A 22,850-nucleotide genomic window follows, 5' to 3' on the forward strand; every position below is an offset into this window, starting at 1 on the left:
CTTTTTTCCCTCTGTCTATTCAATCAACATTTCCATCCACCTGCAAGGTGCCATTATAAAGGCTCAGGGCTTCCTGCAGTCCTTTTAATGTGCATATGGAATTCAAATTGAATTTTCTCCACGTTCAAAGTTTTCATAGAAAATTCTCTTGGTTTGATTTAGGTATATGAATGCATTTTAGTTACAATTTCAAAATGGACTTTAATTATGTTCTTCCTACCCTATTTACTCAGAATTGCCAGGTAGTTTAAACAAAAATGTGAATACTTAATACATACTAATACGTTTTATATATAATATGCATATATAAAAATATATAACCTATGTTATTCTAAAAGAGAATATCTATACACATTTGGAAAATTATTTAAATTAATTTATATTTCTTTCCATTTGGGTAAGATAAAGATTATGCAGATTGCTCATATTATTTAAGTTTTTGACATTATCAGTTATTAAATAATTAAAAAGTATTTTAAAACAGACCCACAATAAAAAATTTACTTCTTACTTTTGTATCAATCAGTTCTGTTGTATTCATTGGTTTATAACCTGTCCACAAAAATTATGTTCCTAGCAGCATTTGACACAATAATTAACATGCTAGTAAATGAATTTTTAATACTTGTTACAAATCATAGTTTCCATTTCTTTTGTTAAAAAAATAATTCCACTTGTCAGTATTGAAACATGGCACTGATCTTTTTCTCCATAAATTTCATAATTGGATAAAACAACTAAAGGAGAAAACACAGGTTTCTATGGAGCTATCTAATGTTTCTGTCTAAAAACCGAAAAGAACATGGCATGGGCACGGCAAAGACATGAGCAACATGAGAGCGAGAACTAGAGCAGTAATTTTACAAAAAACGTATTTGTAAAACCAATATGTTAAATAGTTGCTACACTGATACAAATAGGGAATCATGTGCAATTTTTCTTCATTCAATTTTCCAGCAAGCTTTGTAGTTTATCCAATCATGGAAACAAACGTGAGGAAACCAGAGATACTTTTCTTATTGACGACATCCTGTGAGGTAGGTACAGTATGATAGATGAATAAATGAAGAACAGGGAGTTCAACTAATCGGCCTCAAAATTTGAAACTGGGATTCAAAACCAAGCATTCAGACTTAAATTTCATTTCCTTCATTACTAAATTTGACTCACTAATCATCATCACTATCATCAAAATAATAATAGTAATAATTATACATATATATACACACACATATATATATATACATTAATGTCTAGGGTTTCTTTAAAAAAAATGTGCCTCCTAGATGGTTGGCCAGCCTTCTTTTACTGGCAGTCATTCATTTGACAACAGAGACACAATGACAAATATAAAGCTCTTTAATCTGAGTAATTTTATCTGCTGCCAGATTTACCAAACGTTAGTTTTGGACTATTACATTATATAAATATTCTGTTTGCCTAACAAATTGAATATTTGAATTAAAAAAGAAAACTTCAGGGGCTGGCCCCGTGGCCTAGTGGTTGGGTTCGCGTGCTCCACTGCAGGCGGCCCAGTGTTTTGTTGGTTCGAATCCTGGGTATGGACATGGCACTGCTCATCAGGCCACGCTGAGGCAGCGTCCCACATGCCACAACTAGAAGGACCCACAACGAAGAATACACAACTATGTACCGGGGGGCTTTGGGGAGAAAAAGGAAAAAAATAAAAATCTTTAAAAAAAAAAAAAGAAAGAAAACTTCAGATATCTAAATTTTTATGTGGTGTTTTGAGTCTTGATGCATCAGGAACACACTGAATGAAGACGGAGGTGAGCAGTAAGAGCGGCTTTGTCTGAATCCTCACGACTTCAGAACTCCTTTCTTCCCACAGCTGAGACATAGGTGTCTCTGAAAAATGAGAGTGTATTCAAAAGCATTTATTAAAAAGCACTGTCAAATTCCCAGTTGAAACTTTTCGGTGTGTGAACACAAAAACGAAATTAAAATAAAACTCCAAAAGCTGCCAGGAACCTTTTGAAATTTAGCAGCTACTGATGTTTCAGATAATGGCACTTTAAAGGAGTTAACATGCAAATCAGACTGCAGAATATTTTTCTCCATTAGAAGTAATTGTTTTCGCTTTACTTTCACTTAAAAAGTCTTTAAAAACAACTTGTCAGAATGCTGGATGTATTTTTCTCATTACTTTTTAAATGGACAATTTCTGTCCAACCACGAGTGTTTCCAAAGCCATTAATGAGCAAATTATTAACTAAACAGTAAGATGAGGATGCACAGAGTTTGTTATGAAAGATTTTTCCATAGTTAATTGGGCTAAAAGGACAGAGTTATGATTGTCTGCTTCCCTCCACTCTCCACTTAGTGGATACACATGCACAAGCCTAGAATACAATTTGAGTCTTTATAAGTTAAAGTTAAATTGTCAAATGAACATGATAGGCTTAGGTTAATGATGATTTTGTTATTATTTCACAGAAACACAACCACCATCTGAGGCAGATACAGTATATATTGTCAATTCCCCTACTTCCTCAGGAACAGACAGTCAAAATCTACATATGGCCTAAGAATGACCTTCTTTTCTGGAAGTTCGTTGACAAACACTTTTTTCTCTGAATACCCATTCAACATCTGAAAAGAAACACGTTTTTGACTGTTCCTCTTTCCAATTTTGATTTTTCTCTCGTTTTTGTTCCTATTACATATATAACAGATTTAAGTGCTAATTTAGATACATTCAACTAAGTGAAATATGAATTAATTTTTTAACTCACACTTTTGACTGGATTGAATAGTTTGAGACTGATGTGGGAAGTTTAAAATGACAAAATGCTTGGCTCTCATACCTTTGTGGACAAAGAATGTTCTTCAGTTTTATGGTTAAGCTTTGATATCCACATAAACATTGGCACTGTCATCATGGGCAGTGGTAACACTACAGCTTCTATAAGTGACTTTGTGGGCAGCACACATGGGAACCAGAATAGTGAATAGGGTCAGTGTTGCATGATGATTACAGTCAAGCAGTCAAGAAACAGGTTGTGAGTATATGTGTTATAATTGTCAAAAGGTCCCAAAATTGACATTAGAACCCTTTGGTGGTGAAAATAATCTTGGCATTGACTTTAGTGTGGTCCATGAAACCATAAGACATTTTAACCACACTATCATTTATATCTTCTTAAATATTTGTCAACCTCCAGGAAAAATGGAATACATATGATAGTTAGTGTTATGTGCAAGCTTGGCTAGGCTATGGTACTCAGCTGTTTACTCAAATACCAGTTAGATGTTACTGTGAAGGTATTTTTGTAGATGAGGTTAACATCTATAATTGGTTGACTGCAAGGAAAGATTATCTTTGATAATATGTCTGGGTCTCATCCAATCAGCTGAAGGCCTTAAGAATGAAAACTGAGATTACTTCGAAAAGAAAGAATTCTGCCTCAAGACTGCAGCATAAATATCCTTCTTGAGTTTCCAGCCTGCTGGACTGCCGTACAGATTTCAGATTCAGATGGAATATCAACTCTTGCCTGAAGTTCTAGCCTCTGCTACACTATGGAGGAGAGGCTGCTCCCATCTGCAATAGGAGATATGTATATATATATCTCTCCTATTGGTTCAGTGGGCCTGAGAAGAATAATTTATTTGTCTAGATCATCAAATTATCTGTCTAAAATTATCCACTTATAACTTAGAGAGGTGATTATAATTGTGAAGATATGTTTTATTGGGATGCTGATTCAAAACTGGGATAAATGTGTACTCATTATATCTATCAAAAATCTCAGAGACAATCTTACTTTGTCATTAATTAACTAGCTTAATATTGCTTGTGTTGAAGTTGTTTTGTTGCATTATTTAAAAACTATCCGTATCCCATTGGTCAAATGCAACAATACCAACCATGAGGTTGGATACTGTGGACTCATCATTTAAGAGGTTTTCACCGGAAAGGAAGATCAAGAAATAAAATCAGTAGTTGGGATGGAGTGACCTGGTATTCTTTTGAAACTCCCATTAAAATATTATGGGATGATGGGACGCAGATGGAGAAGTGAAGAGAAGGCGAAGGGTGACTAATTCAGTTTATCTGGAACTATCCTGGTTTTGACACTGAATGTCCACACCCTGGGAAATCCCTTAGTCCAGGGCAAACAGGAACAGTGGTCACTCTGACTCAAGCACTGTGCTAATTAGAAACACTGTATAATCTTAATCTTATAAGTAGATATAATTGTAGCTATTTTACTACGGAGACATTGAAGGATCACTAAATTACTTGGAGAACATCTCCACGCTCTCCTATCTCATCCACCATTGTACCTATGTGCTCATGACTTACTAAAACAGTCATTTAATTGGATTTTCTGCTTTTTTTCTTCACTCCTAAGAGCCCTCTCTGTTTCCAAACAGCAGATGTCTTAAGAATAATTGCATTAGAATCATATAATTGGAAAAGTATATTTATGATTAGAAAACTTTAGTTATTAATTAGAAATAAATTTATATATTTGTTATATTATCTGTAGACTCACTGAATGCCATTTTTAAATCAATCAATAATGGAGGTAACTATATTTACTAAAATTATATTGAACCAATTGCATATTGAAATCTTCATTAACAGGAAATGGTAGTGAAACAGAATTAACTAATATTTTATTTTGTTATAAGAACAAGAAGAGAAAAAGCATAAAAATTTCAATAATCATTTTTGTTTTTTATGAACTCTTAAGTAATCAATGTAATTTTTGCAAAGTGTTGTATAAATTGACATATGTTAGGGATATGGTACATAGAATTTAAATCCTCTAAGAAGATTAATTTTTAAATGAATTTAAGTTAATTTTTATTTAGAGTAGAAAAACCTTTTGGTTGTGTCTATAGTCATTCTTCAAAAATGTTTGTTTTTAATGTGTTATATCATTTTATAGACATTTTTCCTAAAGTTTAACACACTCTTACTTTTCAAATAAATCACTGAACGTGTCTAGGTTTACTTGTCCTTCTGACTCAGCCACGGAGTACATTTAAGTATTATGAGTACATTTATAAAGAAATTTTCTGTCTCCATTTTAAAGCTTCAAGTAAATTTTTAGTTAAAAAACATCTTCCAAATTACTCAGACTCCTGCTAAGGAAAGATGTGCACAGTAGCAATTAGGACAGTTAATCAGTTGGATTTGTCATCTAAAGGGGAAAAATCATTAGCAAGACTCTGGGTGGCCACTGACAGCTTAAATACTTATAAATCCCAAAATTGTCAGCTCCTTCATTTAAAAGGGATAGGTTGAGCCTTCTTCAATTTAAACTTTTGATTTATGTTACTTTGCCAAAAACCTAAACGCTAGGAGCCTTGTCATGCAGAAAACTTTGATAAAAGTTAAACAAGAAAATTGTCCTAGAAAAAGTCAAAAGCTGTTGTCTGCATACTACATCAGAGCCTCCTTAGATCTTAATAACTGTTATGTAGATTCCCACATACTAGAGGTCAGCCCCTGAACGCTTACTGTGCATCTACAATTGACTGAGTCTATGTCACAGAGTTGAATGAGATATAGATCCTGTCGTGAAGGGGTTCATATACCAGTGTCCAAAAATATGATTTGAAACACATCAATGAAATGTTAAAACTGCCACGAAATTAATAGATCTATTCTCTCAAATGGCTTAAATGGAAAAAGCCATATATGTGCTTTAAAAAAATGCAGTCAATTAGATTTGTTATTTAAGGATCACCACTAGCCTCAAGTGACAAATTGCCAAAAAGCACCCTTCAATTGACCTTAACTAGAGAAGTATCTGGAAGACCACTGGTAAAAATACTATGTGTATTCTCTTTAACGTTAACTTATATCCATTGATGTCCTAGGCTCATCAATACTCAAGTCATTGAATCAACTCTTCTTTCATTCAGTTTTCAAAGTTCTTTTCTGCACAATCATCAGGCTAACCATGTGGTTGATCCAACTCAGTTAGGACACTCTAATGTGTACTAAGATTTCCTAAGCTTTGTAAGGTAGATGTGAACTCTATTTTGAAAAATATTCTTTTCTTTATAATTTTCTTTATAATAAAGCAGAATTCAAAAGTCACTGGAACCCATAGGATACAAATTAGCATCTAGATTTTATTTTAATAATCATTGTAGCCTTGTCATCATTGAATTAACTACAATTAATTTCTGAATTCCTGAACTCTGTTAATACACACATGTACATGCACACTTACATGACCAATTTGATTTGCACAATTTGCTTAAATGACACTTAAAAATAAACAGTAATTGAAGTGCCACCATTGCAACTCTCTGAAGAATCCTTTAAAATTAATTATTCAAGTGATGTCACTTGAGTAATTATTTACCAAATACTTGCAGAAAGCTTATTGAGCTTTTGACAAAAGAGCTAAGGGTCAATGAAGCTTTGGTGAAATAAGTAATACTCAGCCTGTAATCTATTAAATATATTAATGGTACTTCATAGACTTTTAGAGCTGGGATATAGCTAAGGTAGTCATTAAATTCATCCACATTACATGCATAGTGGAAGTGGTGGAAGCTCTTATTTGAGAATATAACTCTTTTGCCTGAGTATTTAGAAGACTTTGGAAATCAATGAAGCAAGGGAACAAAAGTTCTGAGAAAGAGTTCAGAGGGAAAGTGGAGAGATGTCAAGACATATCTACATGGTCTAAGTAACCTGGACCAGGAGTGAAAGAAAGAAGAATTGAATAGTGTTAGGTCCTAGCTAAGATCTTACATGAGAATTTTAAAGGGAGATGGAAGTTAAAAGGTCCAAATAAGAACTTTTTCTCTAAAATCTTTGTGAAACATTAAAAACTCTATGTTGAAAGCACAACTCTGCTTTATTGCCTACGTGCTATAAAACTCAAGGTGATGGGTAGTTGGCATATTATTGGATACTACAAAGGGACAATGCACCGGGCAATAAGACAGACCATCCTACTTTGAAATGTAGAAAAATCAGGAGAAAAAGTTAGCAACTTTGGAAACAAAGGAAAAAGACAATGGGGATGCACAGAGTGTGTGTGTGTATATATATATATATATATTAAATAAGTGCACAATTTGATGATTTCCCATTAACTGAACACACTTGTGGAACTATCACCCAGATTAAGAAAGGTTACTCATAATTCTCCTTACTGATACAAGTCCTTCCCAAACAAGGATAGCCACTAATCCAATTTCTAAAAACCTAGATTGATTTTGTATATTTTTGTTCCATATCTAAATGCTGTTATATATGACGGAATTTTACAGTACACCTTTGTTTTAGTCCATTTGGACTGTTACAACAAAAATACCATAAACTAGTTTATAAACAGCAAATACTTATTTCTCACAGGTCTGGAGGTTGGGAAGTCCAAAAGCATGATGCTGGAAGATTTGGTGTCTGGTGAGGAGGAGATTTGGTGTCTAGACAGCTGTCTTTATGCTGTAACCTCAACAGGACAGAAAGAGCAAGGTTACTTTCTCAGGTGTCTTTTATAAGGCTACTAATTGCTTTCAGGAGGGCTCTGCCTTCATGACCTAATCACTTCCCAAAGACCTCACCTCCTAATACCATCACACCGGCAACTGATTTTCAACATATGAATGAATTTTAGGGGGACATAAACGTTTAGTCCATTGTAATAATCTTTTGTGTGTAGTTTCTTTTGCCTCTTTAGCACTCATGAAGTTTTTCTATATGATGCATCTAGGTCTAGTTACATCTCACTGCTGAATACATAAAATTTTCAGGGGAAAATTTGAAAATAGTAGTTGGGTATTTATTTTCATTTTTATTTATTAGAAAAATATATAGCTAGAAAACAAAGCTGTGATTCAGAGATACGAATGCTTAGGATAGGGCTGGAGCATGTATATGTCTAAAAAACAGGAGTAAATTAAAAAATACATATATTAAAGATCAGTGCAGGTTGTACACAGCAATGTCAAAAATTTTGAGCTATGCTCAATTGACAGCATTATGTTAAACAAGGATTAGAGCATGAGTCTGTGTCGTATGATTTACAGACAGCAAAAGGAATGGAGTTTAGAGTCAATTGGATCAGTGGAGGATAGCCTCTCTGAGTAAGACAGCAGGTGAGTGGTCAAAGTCATCTGGATTAACTGGTCATCAATTCCTCTGATGAATCTCTTGAGGTCACATGAATCAGTGTGATCATCGTAAGGAATCCAGTGGTTCAACCAGTTCTTTCTTTACCTAGTTTTTCTAGTTACTCTCCATGCATCAGAGAAAGAATTACAATGTCTCTTCTTAGAAAAGAAAGGATGCAGTCACTGAGGTTGAAAGATCTTGCCATAATTGATCACCAAGTGTCTGAAAAACATGTGTTGAAATAGATTCTAAGTATTTTTGGCCAAAGAAAGCTAAAAATAAAGCCTGATCTGGCTGAATTTATAAATTTGGATGCACTCAATCAGAATTTGTTGTAAATGCTTTGGTTCAAGTCCGTCAAGCGCTAATAATACTGTGAAAGGCTGATTAATTGAAGCCTAGTCTCACAGTTCTCTTATTGTTAATGAGGTTGAGATGTTGGGACCTCCATGGCATACTCTAGAGGAAGGAGTCCAAAGTCCCTGAAATACCAGAATATTTAAGTGCATCTACTATGTGCAAACTCTTAGCCACATGCTAATTGTAGCATTCAAGTAGGCTTTTCTCCAGGGAATTTCTTTTTTTTTTTTTTACCAACGAATAAAGAAACACATTGGTGAAGGGAGCATTAATAACCTAGAAAAGCTATAGGAGATGCTACTATGGAATTAGGCTCGTGATGTCAGTGGAAATAATTGGATCCTGGAATAGTGATGTTTAACCTTTAGAGACAGAGTGGCTGCAATTACCATAAAAAGCATGGGGGGAGTGTAAAATAATATGTTTTGATCCACCATATGTTATGATTCCTGTGATCATAAACTTCTGGTTGATCATAAACTTCTCTCCATAATGAATAGAGACCCTGAAGAAGAATTGATTGATCTATATATTTAGAACATTTCTTCTTCTAGAAGTCAGAAAACTGACTCTTGTCAACATAGTAGGTATCCCTGGCTATTTACCTAGTTCATAGACTTGAGTCCCTTCACAGACCTGCCACTCCTTTACTGAGGGAGGGCTCAGGTCCTTATGAAGAAGAAACTTGAAAGACGACCACAATGTATACTATACATTTTCCTCTAAACCTTTTCCAGGAAGCCTGCTGTCATGTACTGGTTTGAACACGTCTGGAAAAAACGAAAATGCCTAGGCATTCCTGAGGTAATTAGATACTGGCTCCACGTTGACACTAAATTCTAGAAACCCACCATTCCACCACTGTCCTTAGGTCAGATTTGGAGGGAGGGAGGCTATGGGAGTCTGGCAATGAATGGAGATATGGTCCAGTCTGTTTCACAGTTTGAATTAAAAATTGTGGTTATTCCCCAATTCCTGAATATGTACTCAGAATGCATGTACTGAGTAACTGGTGGAATCAATGGAGCAGTTCCCTGACCCATAGAGGAAAGATTATTTTGATAGGAAAGATCAAGTGGGAGTCTGTGCAACCGTCATCCCCAAACAAATAATAATCTAATAGCAGAATTTAACCCCACGCAGACATTAGGGCCACCATCAGAGTCTAGAGAGATGTGGAGAAAATGATTCATATCATGTCCCTGTTTAACTCACCTGTTTGGTTGGTGCCAAAATTAGCGGTTGTTTTGGATTATAATCAATGTTAACTGGTTTTGATGCCTTTGTGGTATCTTTACCGGAGAAAATAAGCCACATCCATTGTTACTTAATACACAGAAATTTATATAAATATGCATATATGTATATATACTAATATATTCTAAATATATGTATTCAGAAATGGTTCACCTCTATGTGGTAGAGTAAACATCAACGTCTTGTTTTATAGTTATAATGCGTTCTCTAGCATTCTAGTCCTGAGTGTCCTTAAACATCATATGTCCCACAGAACATCACCATTACATTACACTATATTAATTATATTTTGCCCATTCTACCTAATGACAAAGAAGGAACAAGCAGCCAGATGCTTCAGTAAGACATAGGTGTGCTAGAGCTTTCTTATGAAATGGAAAGTCATCATATCAGGATTTTTCCAATCACCCAGCGGTCTGATATATGTGAGGATATACCCTCTAAATTTAGAAACATTAGCTGTAGATTGCACCACCTTCCATAAAAAAAGAAGCAATATGTTTGGTGTAACTATTTGGATTTTGAAGACAGCATGAACCAAATTTGAGTGTACTGCTCTTACACACTTACTGGATAACTTAGAAGGCCACCAGTTTTGTGAGGGATCCAGGATAAGAATGAATTTAACATAAGGTCTATGCTCAGGTGCAAGCTGCCTTGAGGTCTGCACCTTAAGGTTGAGCATCCAGTGGTACTTGAAAGGTCTGTGGTAGAACGGGCGCAATAGGGAGCCCTAGAAGGGAATCACAGCACAGACCCTTAAGAGACTGAAGCAAAGCTATGATAATCTCTTCTGCCTAAAATGATTCTCTATTCAAAAAGGAGCTCCTGGCTTGCTGCTGGGCCCCTGACCACTGTATACTAAGTCACTTGGCAACAGCAGCTTGCCAAGTAGTCTAGTAATTTTTGATGCATCCAATCATAAAGTTACTGCTTGCAGCAACATTCTATTATTAGTGGCAATGCTATGTACAAGATCCGGCCTGAGCAGGTTTGGAAGACACAAGTAAATTGCAAAGCACATGGCTCACCCACAGTATTCCCTTCAACTGCTTCAGTGTCATGCCTGTACTCCCCAGCTATGGAAATATGATCAGGTTTTGAATAACAGAAGAGGACACAATTAACCAATTAACAGATGAAGAATTCATTGAGGCCTAGTTTGCCGATGAGTCTGCGTGGTGTGCAGCAATCACCAGCTGGAAGTAGTCAGCTGCATTATAGCTCTACATAAAGATACATAATTACGTGGCTCTACATAAAGACAGTCCTGTCAGATAGAAGGGAAATCTTTCCACTTGGTGGTGATTTGAGCAAATGCAAATGTTCTCTGTTTGGAAAGGTCCAATTCTACACTTATTTCTGATCAATGTCTAATGGATTGGCTGGCTTGTCAAGAACTTAGAAAGGACAGGACTGGAAGATTGCTGACAGGAAAGTCTGAGGTGGTGGGAATTACATGGATGGATCTATCAAAGCAGGAACATGGTGCAAAAATGTCTGTGTCGTATTGAAACTCCCTAAAGAGTATCTATGACAGAGAAGGATCTCAATAATCATATAGACCAGAAGACCTGTCTGTGGTCTTGTTCTTTGTGTACTTGTGAAAACCAGTACACTTGTTTTCAGATTACGAGTTCTTGCTCAGTGGACCCATATTCCATGTGGCTTTGTTGGCAAGGATGGAGACTATGCATGAGCTCAATAATATGGACTTTCACACATCAAAGCTGATCTGCTTTGTGCCAAAATGAGCAAGAAAAGGCTAATGCTGAACCAGTTTGGCACCATTTTCTGGGGAACTAGCCAGCCACGGGATTAAAGATTGATTACACAAAATGTCTTCCTTCATGAAAGGAGTGAGTGGTTTGTTCTCACAAAAGTAGTTATTATAGATATAGACTGACCATTCTGTCCCACAACACTTCTGCCAATCCACCATTCATACATTGACAGAATGCTTATTCCTTGCCATTTAGACAACTCGACACTGCTTCTAACTGAAGAATTCATTTGACCACCAACAAAGTGTGCCAGAGATCCTGCCACAGAGTTCGTTGTTCTTACTATGTGTCCAACACTCAAAATCAGCTGACCTGATAAAATGATGGAAATGGCTAACTGACAACTCAATTGCAGTGCCATCTGCAGGTGAAAACCTCTGAAAATTTGATGTCCTGTCCTATAGGTTGTGGCATATGCCTTAAAATAGTAGACCGTATATTGTGCTGTTTCCCCCAAAAGCATTACATTGATGGATGGATGATCTCATAACAATACCTAAAAATCCATTTGCAAAATTTTTCCACAAACTTGGGCTCAGTTGAATTGGCAGTCCTGGCACCCAAGAGAAAGAGACACCTATGCCAAGGATCACAGTCATGGTTCCATTAAAGTGGAAAATGAGACTGCCAGCTGACCATTTTGAAGTCCTCTTCTACTGAACTGACAAGCAAATGAGGGGATTAATTTATAAGATGCAAGGATTTATCCAAATTACTAAGAGAAAATTGTGTTATTATTACACAAAGCACAGAGGGAAGACTATAGCTTTTACCTGGGGACTTCATAAGGAATTTCTTCGTATTCCCATGTTCAATAATAATCTCAGTGAGAAACTAGGACAACTGAATAAGGTCGGGATCAACATGGACATGAATTCTGTGGAATTAAATTTTTGGGTTGCTCAACCAATTAAGAATCTCAACCAACTAAGTTAATGGGTAAGGGAATAAGGAATTAGATAGAGGAAGAAGGGAAATATGATTACTGATTTTGACCTTGCTATCGGCTAAAGAGATAGGGAATACAGTAATGTCTTATGTCAAATGATTTGTTTACCCAATTTTTTAAACCTTATATGGCTAAAGTTATAATTTAGGATACATGGAGGGTGACAAGTTGACATCACCCTGTGATGATTTGGTGACAGATGGAGTTTTGTGATTAACTCTCTGTTGGTCGAGAATGGAAGCTGGACTGCAAAATGTGTGAAGAGTGGTGGTTAAGATCCATTTGTCACTTTCCCCTTCCCCGTAGACCTAGTTTCTGCTATTCTTTTGTCTGTTCTGTGTTCTAAGGACTGGACCCCTGTGGACTGCATTATCTGCATTTCCTTGCTTTTTGTCTTAAGGTTGGTTTCACCCAATGGAGGGCAGCAGCAGGAGGTTATAGAATGGGAGGAAAGAGTGGTAAGTTTATTTCTTCTCTACATCCATTCTCAGTTCCAGTAGTGGCTGGCTGCAGAAGCCATAGTTATGGTAGTGACTACTTCTCTATAACCGTGGTTCTTTTGAACATCCCCTTTTCCTTTGTTCAACTGTCCCTCAGAAACACTCTTCCCTTTGCTGCAGTGGCCTAGTGGTGGTAAGAGCTTCAGTGTTGCTAGTCTCTGGGTTCTGCAACATCTCTAGTTTACTTTAAACCTTCTGATACTCTTCATTGCATTCTCTTAGTGATCTCAACTCAGCGTGCCTTCTATTTCCTTCAGAGATCCAAACTGACATACCAATCTATAACAAGAGAATCCCTGTTAAGTGACTCTAACAAACTTCAAAGTTTTTTATCCCCAGAAATGTTTTCAAATTTTTCTTGGAGACTTACTTTGTAAGAGAGATTGGATGCAATGGATTGAAGAGTCAAGTTGGTGATCTTGATGTGTGCATCTAGAAAAGCATTCATTTGCCTGTGCACTCCCAATCTCCCGGCAAGCTCTTGAAGCATATCCAAGGACAAATTTTAAGTTTCCTGGATTGCATGCTGGTTTGAAGAGGTATAAGGATAGATTTGATGGTAACACAGGACCATTCTAATAATTATCATTTTGGTCTACATGAGACTGTTTAACTGAAATCCTGTGCTAGGATGGAGATTATCTGGTTTACCATTGCCAGTTTCCCATGGCTCGATACCCTTATCATTACATGAGGAAATGAATAGTTTCTCATGTATAGACTTAATGTAAGAATTAAACATGATGATGCATGCAAAACATTCAGGGCACTGTTTGGCTCTTAGCAAATGATCATTAAATAGGAGCTGTATTATTCTACACCTTCACCTGCACTCTATAGCCAAGGGTGCAGCTGTATTTACTTTATTCCCCGTGCAGCCCAATACTTACACACCTAGGAAAGGCTTTACGTGAGTTAGGAGGCAATAGCAGCAATGAGTTCCCAGCATGACCTTTCAGCTACTCTCTTATATAGGGCTCTTCTCGTATTTATCCAGCACAGTGAAAGTCCCTACTTATTGGTCTTATACCCCTGGAAAGTGTGAGTTGCAATATAACCATCAAACTCTCACAAAGCTTAGTTTATGATTATACCACATTTCTCCTTAACTTCCTTCAATATTATCTCATTAGGCTCCCTCATATGATTAAGCTTAATTTTCCTTCTCGTTTACCTCCTGAGATAGCATCATCATTCAAATTAAACCTTACAGCAACATATTTAATTGGAATTTCAGTAACTAATGGTAGTAAATATTTCTGTAGAAGAGAAATTATTTCAAACACCTTATTTTACCCACCTTCATGCTACGTCTTCATTTTATCTTTGCTTTCAAAGTGAAATTTTAGCAGGGGAATCCATTACTGCAAAATGAAAAATGAATTATAATTTAACATTATGTATCACTGAATTTGAATTGCAGGACCTGTTCACAGACTAAAGAGTTCTGAGATGAGAAAGATATTTGAAACAACAAGGGACCTATCTCAAATAACCACAGGGAAGCTGATGGCTCTGAAAGATTTCAATAAAATACGTTAATTAAAACCTATACTCAAGCCTCCTCAGCAGTTTGGCAGTTGACAAAAGCACTTCAAAACAGTTTGAAGAGACTATGTGTTTCATGTTAGGGAGCAATTGAAAAGTCAGTAACACCTCAATCATTTGAGATAGAAATGGTATGATCTAAATTGGCCTCAAAAAGCGTAGATAAAATAAAAGTATAAGCATTATAATATTCTTTTTTTGGGCAGCCTGACAAACTCCAGCCTCTACTGGCATAGTTATAAAGCAGGCCAAATCAAAGGCAGATTTATTCTAGACTTTGTTTCTGTCACTTGTCTTAGGATAGAAGAGTATGGAAACGACTTCCAAACTGGAACAAAATTACATAGAAGTTATGACTAAGTTAAAACAAAGATAAAATAACGCCACAGTTACCCAGCATTGTTGGGGAGTTCAGTTAAAGAGAACGCTTAATTGGTGGTTAACTCAACAGTGGGATAAATAGAATAAAGACACTTATAGATAATTGGCTTATTTTCATATTTTGCATATTCTACATATCATTGCAAATCGTTCCTTTGAAGCAACTTCAAATTACAATGTAAACTATAGACGTCGAATTCTTTCAGAATTGCAAAGTTAACTGAAGTGTTATAGCACTGGCTGAATGCCGTCTTATATTTTACAATGACAGTGGATCACTTCTGCCTAGCATACTCAATATTTTCCAGTTTCCTGAATTTTTTTTTGAGGAAGATTAGCCCTGAGCTAACATCTGCCGCTCATACTCCTCTTTTTGCTTAAGAACACTGGCCCTGAGCTAACATGTGTGCCCAACTTCCTCTTCTTTGTATGTGGGACCCCTGCCATAGCATGGCTTGGCAAGCGGCGTGTAGGTCCGCATCCGCAATCCAAATGCACGAACCGGCGCCTGCTGAAGCAGAATGTGTGAACTTAACCACTGCGCCACAGGGCTGGCCCCAGTTTCCTGAATTTTTAATTAGCAATATTGGGAAAATTCATTGGACCATCAAGTTAAAACTCAGCAGAGAAAACTGGTTGAACTTGATTTTTTCCATGAGAACCAGATTTAGTAGACAGTCAGTGCAACTTACCAAATAAGATATTAGTATTTTGACCTGAGTTACTAGAAATATAATAGGCTAGGAAGATAAGTGATTTTTCTTGTTTGCTTAGAGTTTTGGCAGACGGTGACAAGATTATTAAAATATCTTGCCAGCTCACCTGTGCAAGACATACTTAGAGAATGAGAAATCAATTATGAGACCCTTATGCTCAATACTATCTCCAGGATACATAATAAAAATAATCTGTTAGAAGGTTGAAGAATAGCAAGCAGTTCTTTGGAAAGAGTTCATCAATCCTCAACGTGTCCCTATTTTCCAAAGTGGCGACCTCGGTAATGCACACAAATATTTGGTTTTATTTTCCTTGTCTTATACTCCCTGAACTTTCTTCCCTGTTTCCTGAAATCGCTACCTACCATCCATTATTCCCATATGGGGCCATAGTATTTCTCACTAGTTGTTTAAGTTTTCTCTTAAGGGTTTTTTAAAAATGTTATCATTGTCTTTATAAAAGTCTTATAAACTCCTCAGATTTACTCATCAAGTATTTATGTTTTAGTCTTGTATTATTAAAGATCTCACTTTTGCTCAATTTCAATAAAGTTTTACTATGAAACATTTCAAACGTGCACCAAAGAAGAATGAAAAACAAATAACCTCTACATGTCTACCGCACATATGCCAAAATTATAAAGATGTTTTTCTTTTTCTGAATTGTTTTAAAGCAAATTCCAGATATTATGCCATCTCTAAAAATATGAACACTTTCATACATAACCAAAATGCTATTATGACATCAAAGAAAATTATAATTGGTATCGCTTGGCACCTGAATACCCAAATTTCCTCAGTAATCTAAAATGCCATTTCATCATCTGTTGTGTGAATCGAGATCCAAACAAGAGCTACCCTTTATATTATTATTACTATTTTTTAAAGACTAGCCCTGAGCTAACATCTGTTACCTATCTCTTTTTTTCTTCTTCTTTTCCCCAAAGCCCCGCAGAACATATTGTATTGTTGTATATTCTAGTTGTAGGTCCTCCTAGTTGTGCTATGTGGGACGCCACCTCAGCATGGCTTGATGAGCAGTGCTAGGTCTGTGCCCAAGATCCGAACTGGCAAAATCCTGGGCCACCGAAGCAGAGTGCATGAACTTAACCACTCAGCCACGGGGCTGGCCCCTACCCTTTATATTAGAGTATTAAGTTTCTTTATCCTTCTTTACTCCAGATAGTCAGTGCTTGCAACTTTATTTTTTTGAATCATGCTTTTTGCTTGTTGAAGAAACCAGGTCAATTGACCAGTAGAGCATCCCACTGGATCTACTTACCACCTAGAGGTACCATTGTATTCCTCTTTTCCGTTTGTCCCATAATCTTCAAATTAGTTCTGTAGGTTTGATTAGATCTAGTTCAAACATTTTTTGGCAAGAACATTCGATAGGAAGGTGGTTCTGTGTACTTCACATTTATATCAGAAGGTACTTTATATCTCCTGGTAGCAGTCTTAGTAATGCTGAAATTAATATGTGGTTTCAGGTGTTAATATTCTTGTTCCTTCATCATAAAATTCTCTATTAACCTGTCTTCTTTTGGTTTCATTCATAGATTACAAATTTGCTTAAATCAGTTATTTCTAGTGGCATACAGGAGCCTGCTTCCATCAACTCAGAAGAGCCAATTGTGTACATTTCTTTGCAACTCCGAGTTCAAAGACTCCATGTTGGTAGCTTGCAATTGACCATGGTAGGAGTATTTATTCCATAAAAGTCAGAAAATCTTACAAATCAGAGCTTTCTTTTCAAAGATTTTATTTTTCCTTTTTCTCCCCAAAGCCCCCTGGTACATAGTTATATGGTTTTAGTTGTGGGTCCTTCTACTTGTGGCATGTGGGATGCTGCCGCAGCATGGCCTGATGAGTGGTGCCATGTCCGTGCCCAGGACTCCAACCAGTGAAACCCTCGACCGCCGCAGCAGAGTGCACAAACTTAACCACCCAGCCACCTGGCTGGCCCCCCCAGAGCTTTCTTTTTAGAGAGTCAATTTATCAGTGCATAATTAATTATTTTCTAAGTTAAAAAATAGACTCATAATTCTGCCATTTATTCCACATTCAGAAGCTGGGATTCTCCTGTAAAGAATATTTTCTCAATATGGCTATTTGGTGACCCTGAAAAACACGGCCTTATTATTGGTGTCTCAGTGTAGACAACTCATTGCCTCTCAGAGCTAAACTTGGTTTAGAAAGATTTTATTCCTCTGTTTTGAACATCTCTCTCTCTCTAAGGATTAATGTACACATACAATTAAAATTATATTTTTATCCACATTTTTTTCTTTTAATGCTTATACTCAAAATAGTACTGAATATGCATGGGCATAGAACAATCGGAATTGATTTCTCTTACCTTTCTCTGCATCTATTTGAGGTGATTATAAGATTTCCTCCTTTATTCTGTTATTCTGAGGAAGTACACTGATTGATTTTCTAAGTGTTATACCCTACTTACATTCCTGAAGCAACATCCTTGGCCATAATATATTATTGTTATATATGATGGCTCTAGATTGCTAATAATAAATTTAGGAGTTTTGTCGTTATTAAAGAAATTAGCTTGTGATTTTTCCTTTTTATAATGTTGTTTGTTACTGAGATTATTCTGACCTCATAAAATGAGTTGATCAGTATTATCACTCTTGCTATAATTGTGAATTTATCTACTTCTCGATTTATTTACATCACTTTGTACTTTATACATTTTGAAGCTTTATGCTCTTAACTGTGTTAACAGTTGCAATAAATATTACCCTAATAACAGATAAATCTCCTATAAGGGACATATTTCATAATGATATGATGTTTACCACGAAGATATAATCATTGTAATTTTTAAAGTTGTATTAAAGTCTATGGTGTATAACTTCAATATACCTGCTTCTATTTCAGTATTTGCTCTTTTTCAATATTAATCTTCTGGTCAGGTCCCCTGGTATATATAGTTATTTTCTTTTGCATATCAGGTATGAAATATTTTATAGCTAATTTGAGGCTATGGATATTGTTATTTTGTGCCAGAGAGGATTGACTTTTTCTTCCTGTCATGTTTAGAGTATGGGCAAAATAACTTAACCATCTCTGGGATTGAACTGATTCCTAGCTGGTTTTCAGTCTTCATGAGGCTTGGTTTATTTCCAGTTTGTCTTTACTCCTAAGTATATCCCTTCACTGGTACCTGTGGATAACTTGTCCTTTTTAACCAAGTCCCTTCTCCACAGGAGGTCTGAAGTCTAAGTTTTGTTCCTCCAGATCCATGAGATTGTCAAAATCTCTCATGAATGTCTCAGCCTTTTAGCCATCTGTTGAATTTACCTCTCTGGGATTTCTTTCTCTCCACTGTTTTTGCCCCTCAAAAATTCCTCACTGTGGGACGGCCCTGTGGCACAGTGTTTAAGTTCACAAGTTCAGGTTCAGTGGCCCAGGGTTCGCTGGTTCAGATCCCGGGTGTGGACCTACACACTGCTTGTCAAGCCATGCTGTGGCAGGCCTCCCACATATAAGTATAGGAAGATGGGCACGGATGTTAGCTCAGGGCCAGTCTTCCTCAGCAAAAAGAGGAGTATTGACAGCAGATGTTAGGTCAGAGCTAATCTTCCTCAAAACAAAATAAAATAAAATAAAAAATAAATAAAATAAAAATTATTCAAGAGATTCTTTAGAGACCAAGCCAGCTTTTTCAAATTTTTCAGTGTAAAAATTTGAGCTGTCAAACAACTTCGCTAAAACTCTCTAACAGGAGTCAACAATAATTTTATCACAAAAATAGATAACTAAGTTATTCTGAAAATTTCTCAAGATAGACAATATTAATCTTTCAGAAAGTTTTTCATTTTCATTTTCTCATTCTTTAGAATCTTATGTACAAATAAAGATGAAATGTGTACTTTAGTTCTCTTTTTATCCTTTCAAGTTTAAAGGATTAGGTTTCCTTTCAAGTGTCACATTTTTTAAGTTTCAAGCCTTCATTCAGAAACCTAGGAAAATCAATCTACTTGACTGCCCAGTAAACAAACAGCTCAATAATTTCTAGGCACACTAGAGAAAATACACCAATAGGGCTGTTTTTAATAACAAAGTAAAACTTGAACTAGAATGTTCTAAAAAACAACAATTCCAGTCACCCAGTGTATCTCAATAAGAATCTTCTTATCATTTATAACCTTCAAAGAAATGTTTAATTTAGCCACAACACTTTAGGGATTCTGTATATGTTTAATGCAAATTTTAAAATGTTATTTATTTGAATTCTATGAAAACTATGATAAAAATAACAAGTATGTTTAAATGCTTTATGTACTAATATTTAAATATCGTAGAGATTACCAACACATTATATTGTCTTGGTACATCATCCAGTCTTTTATAGAGCAGAGAATAAAGCATTGAGATTTTAAGTCAATCATTTAAAAGTCCATTGTCATGTGAAACAGCTTATCCATGAATTAAATTTTTCTCTTTGCTATAAAATAACAAAAATAATTTTTAAATTGCATACTTACAGATTGGGAAAGAAGAAATAAATCTATCTTTGTTCATAGATGACATGAACATCTATATGGGTATATCCTTGTTTTAGTGTGCTTTTTGCTTTACTGCACTTCACAGATATTGTGTCTTTTAGAAATTGAAGGTTTGGGGCAACCCTGGGTTGAGCAAGTCTTTTGGTGCCATTTGCCCAACAGCATTTGCTCACTTCATGTCTCTGTATCACATTTTGGTAATTCTTGTAATATTTCAAACTTTTTCATTATCATATGTTGTTATATTATTCTTTGCATCTTTTATGGTGATCTATGATCACTGATCTTTCATGTCACTATTGTAACTGTTTTGGGGTGCCATGAACCATGCCCATATAAAACAGCAAACTTAATCGATAAATGTGTATGTTTTGACTGCCCCACCAACCAACCATTTCCCCATCTTTCTCCCTCTCCCGGGGTCTCCCTATTCCCTGAGACACCAGAATATTGAAATTAGGCCAATTAATAACCCTATAGTGGCCTCTAATTGTTCAAATTGAAAGGAACAGTTTCACATCCCTCACTTCAAATGAAAAGCTAGAAATGATTAACCTTAGTGAGGAAAGTATGTCAAAAGTGAAATAGGCTAAAAGCTATACCTCTTGAGCCAAACAGTTAGCCTAGTTGTGAATCCAAGGGAAAAGTTCTTAAAGGAAATTAAAAGTGCTACTCCAGTGAACACACAAATGATGAAAAAGCACAACAGATTTATTACTGATATGGAGAAAGTTTTAGTGGTCTGGACAGAAGATCAAACCAGCCACAAGTTTGACTTGAGCCAAAACCTAGTCCAGAGGGAGGCCCTAACTCTCTTCAATCTACAAAGGCTGAGAGAGGTGAGGAAGCTGCAGAAAAATAGTTTGAAGCCAGCAGAGATTGGTTCCTGAGGTTTAAGGAAAGAAGTCATCTCCACCACATAAAAGTGCAAGGTAAAGCAGCAAGTGCTGACGTAGAAGCTGCAGGAAGTTCTCCAGAAGATCTAGCTAAGATCATTAACGAAGGCGGCTACATCAAACATCCGATTTTCAATGTAGATGAAACAGCCTTACAGTGGAAGAGGATGCCATCTAGGACTTTCATAGCTAGAGAGGAGAAGTCATTGCCTGGCTTCAAAGCTTCAACGGACAGGCTGACTCTCTTATTAGCGGCTAATGTAGCTGGTGGCTTTAAGCTGAAGCCAATGCTCATTGACCATTCCCAAAATCCTAGGGCCCTGAAGAATTATGCTGAATCTACTCTGCCTGTGCTCTATAAATGGAACACCAAAGCCTGGATGACAGCACATCTGTTTACAACATGGTTTATTGAATATTTTAAAGCCACTGTTGGGACCTACTGCTCAGAAAAAAAGATTCCTTTTAAAATATTACTGCTCATTGACGTTGGACCTGGTCACCCAAGAGCTCTGATGGAGATGTACAATGAGATTAATGTTGTTTTCCTGCCTGCCAACACAGCATCCATTCTACAGTGCATGACTGAAGGAGTAATTTCAACTTTCAAGTCTTATTATTGAAGAAATACATTTTGTAAGGTTGTAGCTGCCATAGATAGTGATTCTTTTGATGGATCTTGGTATACTGAAAACCTTCTGGAAAGGATTCACTGTTCTAGATGCCATTAAGGACATTCATGATTCATGGGAAGAGGTCAAAATATCAACATTAATGAAAATTTGGAAGAAGTTGATTCCAGCCCTCACAGATGACTTTGAGGGGTTCAGGACTTCAGTGGAGAAAGTAACTACAATTGTGATGGAAATAACAGGAGAATTAGAATCAGAAGTGGAGCCTGAAGATGTGACTGAATTGCTACAATCTCATGATAGAACTTTAATGGATGAGGAGTTACTACTCATGGATGAACAAAGAAAGTAGTTTCTTGAGATGGAATCTACTCCTGGTGAAGATGCTGTGAAGATTGTTGAAATGACAACAAAGGATTTAGAATATTACATAACTTAGTTGACAAAGCAGCAGCAGAGTTTGAGAGGATTGAGTCCATGTTTTGTTTTGTTTTGTTTTTTTGCTGAGCAATATTAGTCCTGAGCTAACATCTAGGTCAATCTTCCTCTATTTTGTAATTTTGTATGTGGGTTGCTGCCAAAGCATGGGTGACGGGATTGACTCCAATTTTGAAAGAAGTTCTAAGTTCTATGGTGGGTAAAATATTACCAAAAGCATTGCATGCTACAAAGAAATCATTTGTGAAAGGAAGAGTCAATTAGTATGGCAAACTTCATTGTTGTCTTATTTTAAGAAATTGCCACAGACACCCCAATCTTCAGCAACCACCACCATGATCAGTAAGTAGCCATCAATATCAAGGTGAGACCCTCCACCAACAAAATGTTTACAACTCACTAAAGGATCAGAAGATGGTTAGCATTTATTTTAGCAATGAATATTTTTTAATTAAGGTAAGTGCACTGTTTTTTTAAAGAAATAATTCTATTATACACTTAAAAGATTACAGTATAGTGTAAACATGATTGTATGGGCTTGGAAACCAAATAATTTGTGTGACTCTCTTTATTGTGATATTTGCTTTATTGTAGTGGTCTGAAACTGAATCTGCAATATTTCTGAGCTATGCACGTATAGAAAATCTGAAGAAATTGCCAAAAACCTTCTTGGAACTAATAAGCGATTATAGCAAGTTTGCAGGATACGAGGTTAATATACAAAAGTCAGTTGCTTTCTTATAT

The 22,850-nt window shown here is 36.1% G+C and overlaps 1 pseudogene; it reads left to right on the forward strand.

The window, feature by feature from the left end:
• LOC139080008 (tigger transposable element-derived protein 1-like) overlaps positions 1-22,528 on the forward strand; it is a 28,444-nt pseudogene extending 5,916 nt beyond the window's left edge.
• Positions 22,529-22,850: the final 322 nt, after the last annotated feature.

Source organism: Equus przewalskii, chromosome 28, assembly GCF_037783145.1.
Source record: "Equus przewalskii isolate Varuska chromosome 28, EquPr2, whole genome shotgun sequence".
In the NCBI taxonomy this organism is placed as follows: Eukaryota; Metazoa; Chordata; class Mammalia; order Perissodactyla; family Equidae; genus Equus; species Equus przewalskii.